The 7584-nt window shown below is 33.9% G+C and overlaps 1 long non-coding RNA gene across 1 annotated transcript; it reads left to right on the plus strand.

The window, feature by feature from the left end:
• Positions 1-3188: 3188 nt before the first annotated feature.
• LOC136985749 (uncharacterized) lies at positions 3189-5986 on the plus strand. The gene is made up of 2 exons (XR_010882386.1): positions 3189-3228; positions 5803-5986. It is a non-coding gene; the product is annotated as an uncharacterized lncRNA (long non-coding RNA).
• The last annotated feature ends 1598 nt before the right edge of the window (positions 5987-7584 follow it).

A 7584-nucleotide genomic window follows, 5' to 3' on the forward strand; every position in this document is an offset into this window, starting at 1 on the left:
ATTCAGTTTCACGGTTGACCGAACACTAAAATAATAGCACCAGACGCACACTTCGCATTCGAAACTTAACTGAAGTGGTGCAATCGCTAGCGCCTCTTTTATACTAGTGACAGCACGACTTGTTCAAACGCATCCATATTCATGTTCAAACATGCTCTCACAGCGAGTATTATAGGAGTTCATTAAAAGAGCACGTACATATCAAGTTGAAACTTGTAAATTGCAGTGGCGTGCCGTGACATTTGATGATAGGGAAGCTGTGTTTCTGTAAGAAGCCGACTTACAGGGGCAATCAATTAATTGCGCGTCAGGTCCATTTCGTATTCGTTTGTTCGATAAGCCAGTAAAAACCGTATACTTCTTTAAATGTATATTTAATAGATTATCCGACGTACTTAATAAATAAGAAAGTTCAATATAATTACCTCCGTTATTAGATTCAATAAATTCCCTACGCCCTCTAAATGCCAATTCTTGCTTTGAGAAAAAACATATAACTTCTATCAATTTAGATATACCTATTAATCGTAATTATCTTGTTACAATTTTCAATATTTATTTTATATTGTCTACCAAAGTTAAATTCTATTCCGCTTTGATTTCCAAATTGCTTCAATTTTACGAAAGAATCGTCATTCGTCATAAATTTTATCGTCAAATTTTATCGAAATTTTTTTGTTGACGTATTTATAGTTAATTTAGGCATTGGTCTTTCTCTTTTAATAATGTTTTCTTTTTCATTATATGGTCTTGAACCAAAACTTTTTTAAAATAAATTTTTGAATCACTAGCCACGATATAAGGGCTAAAATTAAAATTATAAAAAAAAAACTTAGTAAAACAAAATGTGTGATGAATATACATGCTTAGAAAAAAAATTCTTCAATTGTATGAATATACTTTTAAAGAAACTTATAATTAAATATAACTTTGTGAAGAAACGTACATAAAAATAACAAAATATTCTTTACTTTTTAAATCTTAAAACAATCCACTTACAAGTTAGTGAAATAGCTCCCTACGAGTGGCTAATGAATGAAATCAGAGACGGTCCAGGTAGGTGTGTGCGTGCCAAATCCCGAGGGTGCCGATACCGGTCAATGTCAAATGCCTCTTTTGTCGCGTCACTAGTATATCTCAAAGGACGCGACAGGGTTGTTGTAGATTTTAAACGTTTCTCACCGTAGCTGTAAAAATCTAAATATGTTAAACTTAACAGATTGTCCGTCGTTCGTTTTCTAACTAATTCGTTTTAGGACCGAGTGTTCACGGAGATTTCCAAAATTTACAACTTTTCGGTCACTCTCGTTGAACTGGAAAAATTTCTGTCTCTATTACATCTAATATTATGAAGAGATCAGACCCCACTGTATTCGGCAAGAGATTGGTTCGGTTAAGCTTCCGTTTAAGTAAAATTTCGGCTCTTTCAACAGGGTTTTATTTATGTTTCTAATTCCCTAATCGCTTAATTATTTAACTACTTAAGTAGAAATAAGTCAAAACCGGTTACTTTGTACCTGAATATCTGTAGTCTTGGGAAAACAGTGGAAAGACAAATTTTTATGACAACCGATACATAAATCGTAAATTTAAGGAAAATAAATTCTAGAGCTTTTTTTTCCATACCATTGTACGTCTCATTCATTAAATTTGGTTGTAAATGATGCTGCCAAAGTAACAGTTAATTTTTTAACACTGTACTAGAATTGTACACGTTTTTTCTACATCCCCTTACAGATGGGACATACTAAATCGTAATATCACCGGTTTAACATTGAAATCCGTAAGTAATATAAGATGGGCGAGCGGAATAAACGCAGAATAAATATATCAAATATTTTAATGGATTTTTTAAAACTCCTGTCAACTATACAGAACTATTCGTTTTCGTTTCTGTCCGATGAATAAATATTTTTCTATAAACAATTAAAAGACAGTCGTTCCAAAAAATTCTTTAGACGATCACCATTTTTAGTGTTCCAGAACCAAGAATCAGACAGCCAGACCTTTCCTTTTAGGCTACATAGCTGTCCTTTCTAAAAGAAGTTCCTTAAAAGATACACAGGAAACCAATTAAAATCAAATAAATTTAAAATCGGAATGGTAGATCTTACGACATCTTGTGAAAATTCATCTGTATCTATTCGGGATTTCGACCCCTTTATCTGCGAAGAATTAGCGCTGACAAATGCAGATTACGTCGGAATGTCCCTCTAGTGACGAATATTAACAATATTTTCGTTTTCGTTTCTGTCCGATGAATAAATATTTTTCTATAAACAATTAAAAGACAGTCGTTCCAAAAAATTCTTTAGACGATCACCATTTTTAGTGTTCCAGAACCAAGAATCAGACAGCCAGACCTTCCCTTTTAGGCTACATAGCTGTCCTTTCTAAAAGAAGTTCCTTAAAAGATACACAGGAAACCAATTAAAATCAAATAAATTTAAAATCGGAATGGTAGATCTTACGACATCTTGTGAAAATTCATCTGTATCTATTCGGGATTTCGACCCCTTTATCTGCGAAGAATTAGCGCTGACAAATGCAGATTACGTCGGAATGTCCCTCTAGTGACGAATATTAACAATATTTTCGTTTTCGTTTCTGTCCGATGAATAAATATTTTTCTATAAACAATTAAAAGACAGTCGTTCCAAAAAATTCTTTAGACGATCACCATTTTTAGTGTTCCAGAACCAAGAATCAGACAGCCAGACCTTTCCTTTTAGGCTATATAGCTGTCCTTTCTAAAAGAAGCGCTAATTCTTGTTGTCAGCGCTAACGCTAATTCTAATTGTCAGCGCTAATTCTTCGCAGATAAAGGAGTCGAAATCCCGAATAGATACAGATGAATTTTCACAAGATGTCGTAAGATCTACCATTCCGATTTTAAATTTATTTGATTTTAATTGGTTTCCTGTGTATCTTTTAAGGAACTTCTTTTAGAAAGGACAGCTATGTAGCCTAAAAGGGAAGGTCTGGCTGTCTGATTCTTGGTTCTGGAACACTAAAAATGGTGATCGTCTAAAGAATTTTTTGGAACGACTGTCTTTTAATTGTTTATAGAAAAATATTTATTCATCGGACAGAAACGAAAACGAAAATATTGTTAATATTCGTCACTAGAGGGACATTCCGACGTAATCTGCATTTGTCAGCGCTAATTCTTCGCAGATAAAGGGGTCGAAATCCCGAATAGATACAGATGAATTTTCACAAGATGTCGTAAGATCTACCATTCCGATTTTAAATTTATTTGATTTTAATTGGTTTCCTATACAGAACTATCATAAAAACATGCCAGTAAATTCCTATCGGTTGAGTTAAGTTATAAATCTAGTCTAGGGTGAGCAACCGTTTTTATAACATGGGCCAGAATAAATTTTACGTTTTTTTCCGCGGGCCGTAGTAGTCAATTGACGCCTTCTTGTGACTCGTAATTTTTTTAGTCTGCAAATATGAAATAAATAAATAAAAAGTTAATTACTACATTTATTTCTCTTATCGTTTTCGAAAATTACAAAGAATTGGAAATAATTTAATAATCTATTAAATATCTCGCGGGCCGGATAGAAACTTTTCGCGAGCCGTAGCTGGCCCGCGGGCCGGGGGTTGCCTGCCGTTGATCTAGTCTGCTCGTGATTCACATAATCGGGCGAGGGTGGCCGAATATCTAGCAGGCGGCTAACAGCCCACAACCGCTCCAGAATATAAAGTCGGACTCTTTACGCGTGTGTCGCTTCTACCAGCTAAACCGTGACGTTGGTGCTCTGTAAAGCGCATGCGCCAATGCCTATAATCTGGCTGCTTGGAAGTTGACAGGCAGGCGGCTAACAGCCCACAACCGCTCCGGGCATATAAAGTCGGACTCTTTACGCGTGTGTCGCTTCTACCAGCTAAACCGGGTGAGGTTGGTGCACTGTAAACCGCATGTGCTAATGCCTATATAATCTGGCTGATTAGAAACTGACCCGGTTTCGACATTCCTTCCGCCACTGAATTATTCGAATATACAATAGCAATCTTATCGTTTTTTTTCAGATGTATAGAAATTTGTAAAAGATACATAATGCAGTTATAATAAAATATTAATTTTAATTAATTCAAAGTACGTTAAAATATTAAAATTTATATTTTATAAAATACAAGGGAAGGTCATTGGAAGGTGGAATCGGCGCTTCCATCGCTTCCAATGACGGCACGCGCACTGGTAAATTGCCACATATGTACACGTCATATATGCATGTTCATACCCGTCGCTATAAACGTAGCGACATAAAATAATATGAATAGTAGTATTACATCTTTTATACTGTTGGTATTTTCTTAATGTATAAAATTAGTGCAATGTGATTATATAATATTTAAAAAATTTACATTTACAATTACAGTCAAAATTCAATTAGTAATGGTAAGGCTTACTGTTATTATTCCTTTGGTGGGAGGTCGCAAAATATTAATTTTATTTATATTTACTATTTCGTGGGTCGCGGAGCTAAGAAGGTTGAGAATCGCTGCCTTAGACCTTTCTTGCAAAATTGTTGACACTTGTTTTATCTGTCTTATTAAGCCTTAGAGTAGATAAAGACCCAAACATAATAAATGTAACACGTAGAAATAACAAAAAGAAAAAAATTAAAGGACATTCAAAGTAAAATTTGTATAACATGCTAGTATAAAAAGTCAAAAAGATCATAAAAATCTAAAAATTAAGAAAAAAACGCATAAAGTTAAGATTTGAAAGTTAGTTGTCATTGGATAGAAACGCCACGTAAAAACTTTAATGTTTTAAAATTACAGAACAATTTCATCTGTTATATCACATACAATTCTTTTTTGTTTTACGTTCCTTTTTGACAGCATTCATTTCAATACTTTATATCCACCATTTCCCCATCTTTTCACAAGAGAATTAACAGAATGTTAACAGAATAAACAGAATTATTTTATTCATCATAGAACCCTAAAGCATTCCGAACATGAAATAAAGCGCGTGTATCGATGGCCCATTAACGCTCATATGTTTACATAATACATAATACATAGATACATAAAAATAAAATTAATGACTAATATATATATATATATAGTCATTAATTTTTATTTTTATGTATTTGAAAACAGAACAGATGAGCATTGATGGTAGGGATTGCAATTGCTGGATCACTCATTCAGCAATCCAGCTAGATCCAGCGCATTCTTCGGCCTGCTGGATCTAGCGCTACGGATCCGCAAATACCCAATTAACTTTCTAAATGTCGCAAAAGTCTACGTTGTCGCGTTGCCACTTTGCTTACTACTAGACTGCTACTAATTATTTACTCACTACTTTACTCACACTAATAATTAAATTACTTATAAATAAACTATACCTTTATCAATCCAGAAAAATTTAATAAAATAATAACGTACAGGTAACACCCGTATAACACGGCACTTCTACAGCACGGATTCACTCTGGCACGGTTCGAGAATTGGGTAAAACCCTCGTACAACATGAAATGTAATAAATTTTTACACACTTAAGTACTAATAGTTCACGAAAATTATTTTCGTGAACTATTAGTACTTAAGTATGTAAATTTTCTTTTCCTGCCTTCTGTTGATACACATAGTCCTTCTCAAAACTTGTTTCAATGTTGCCAGATCTCTACACTTCTGCTTTTGCTGTTGCCAGATGTTTTTCCCTTATTCCATACTTGCTTTATTCTTCCTAAGTGCTTAGCACCATATAAGGAAATTTATAAAGATCTTTTAACTAAAAGCAAGCAAACTAAAATTACATACTTTTTGCAAAAGGTAAAGCATGGATCTGAAGATAATGCAGAAAAATGCTTAGAGGATAAGGATAACTTGCCAAAAAGAAAACGCCCTCGGTTAATAGTGCTTAGTGATGACGAAGAAAACATTGTTTAATTTATGTTAATATGTATCACTCAAGAAAACTTTAATAAAGATATTTATCTTAATTATGAAAATATAATAGCATGTTTTTTTAATTTTTGGAACCGAACTCCCCTTTTCGTACTAGTTCTTTGTTTCGTATAACACGGATTCGCATAACACGGCAATTTTTTGGAACGTAACTCCCATGTTATACGGTGGTTACCTGTATTCAATCGCTTTTAACGATCTTCCTCAGTTACATAAAAATATAACATTAACTACAAAACATAAAATATGTTCGGAATAAATATAAGAAGAATAGCGCTTAATTACATTCCATTTTTAAACAATAGATGTATTGCCAGGTCTAATAATTTTCGCATTGTATACCGACGTAATTCCACTGTTTTCAAACTTTTAAGAAACGATAAAAAGAAAGAGGATCGGAATTCAACAACGGGTATATATTCGGGGCCTTTACACGACCAACGTTTCAATTTCAAGCTTGTTTATGTGGGTGCAACGATGCGCAGTTTAAAACATTTTTCAACAATATTTCATGAGTCAGTGCGCGACATAAATGTGTGGCGCAACGTGTTTTACTTGGAGTTCAAACGTCAAATGTGTACCTCTGCTTGACGTACAAGTTTAACGTTTGAACTTCGGCCGCAACCTATCTACTGTTAAAGTATTCAAACCTGGACTCGTCGAGTGTTAGTTTGAGTATAGCATCCGAGTAAAGACTCCACGAGTAATCTGAATCAAAATACTCTCAATTAAACATATATTTTTTTGTTTCAAACACCATTGAGTGTTACAAATTAAGACACTTGGCGGTTTTTTCATCTTTTATTCATTTGATACGTGCATAATTACACACGTTTCGGGCCCATTATGCTCCTCATTTTTTTATTTATATTACTTGAATTAAAATTTGTCCGAGATATGCTCCTGGATTCTCCAGCGCCCGAAGACTATGAAAAAGGGGGCACAAATTATAAAAAAATGCATCGTACATTACGCAAGAAGCGTTGAACGCTATGATTCAACGTTGGATCAGCGCTCCTACAAGATGACGCTGGTTGCATTTGGGACTACCTTTGGCCTTGAAAACAAAGAAAAGGGTTTTGGTCGACAGATGATAAAGTTTCATGGTCAATTAATAAATATCGTTTATTAGTTTCTTTTATCTATATATATAACCCATTCAACGCGTGTCCGTCCGTGTAACGTTATGCCAAAAATGGGCACTAGAGGCGCCCCTATCGTGTGTCAAACATTTAAATTAACAATATAAATTAACAATGTAAATTATTTCGAACATTTAAATTAACAATATAAATTATTATTAATTTGGCCAATAACAATATAAATAATTCAGTATATTTGTAATAGGAATTTATACAAACGTACATCAAACGAAACCCGATATCATAAGCAAATACACCAACAACTGGTATATTTGCTTATGATATTGGGATTTACAGCCGTAAATGATCGGGCTAAATTTTGGATAAATGATTATACTGTAGATTAGAAATAAATGTGGCACTAGAGTTAAGCGTTAGGCGCCATCTCTTATTAAAATTAATAATTATAATATTTAATTAATTAATTTATATTAAACTGGAAAAAAAATCGGCCCGAAGCAGGACTTGAACCCTCAACCCGCTTACCGTGCGGACACGTTGCCAG

Source organism: Centruroides vittatus, unplaced genomic scaffold, assembly GCF_030686945.1.
Source record: "Centruroides vittatus isolate TY-2023 unplaced genomic scaffold, ASM3068694v2 contig_976, whole genome shotgun sequence".
Taxonomy (NCBI): Eukaryota; Metazoa; Arthropoda; class Arachnida; order Scorpiones; family Buthidae; genus Centruroides; species Centruroides vittatus.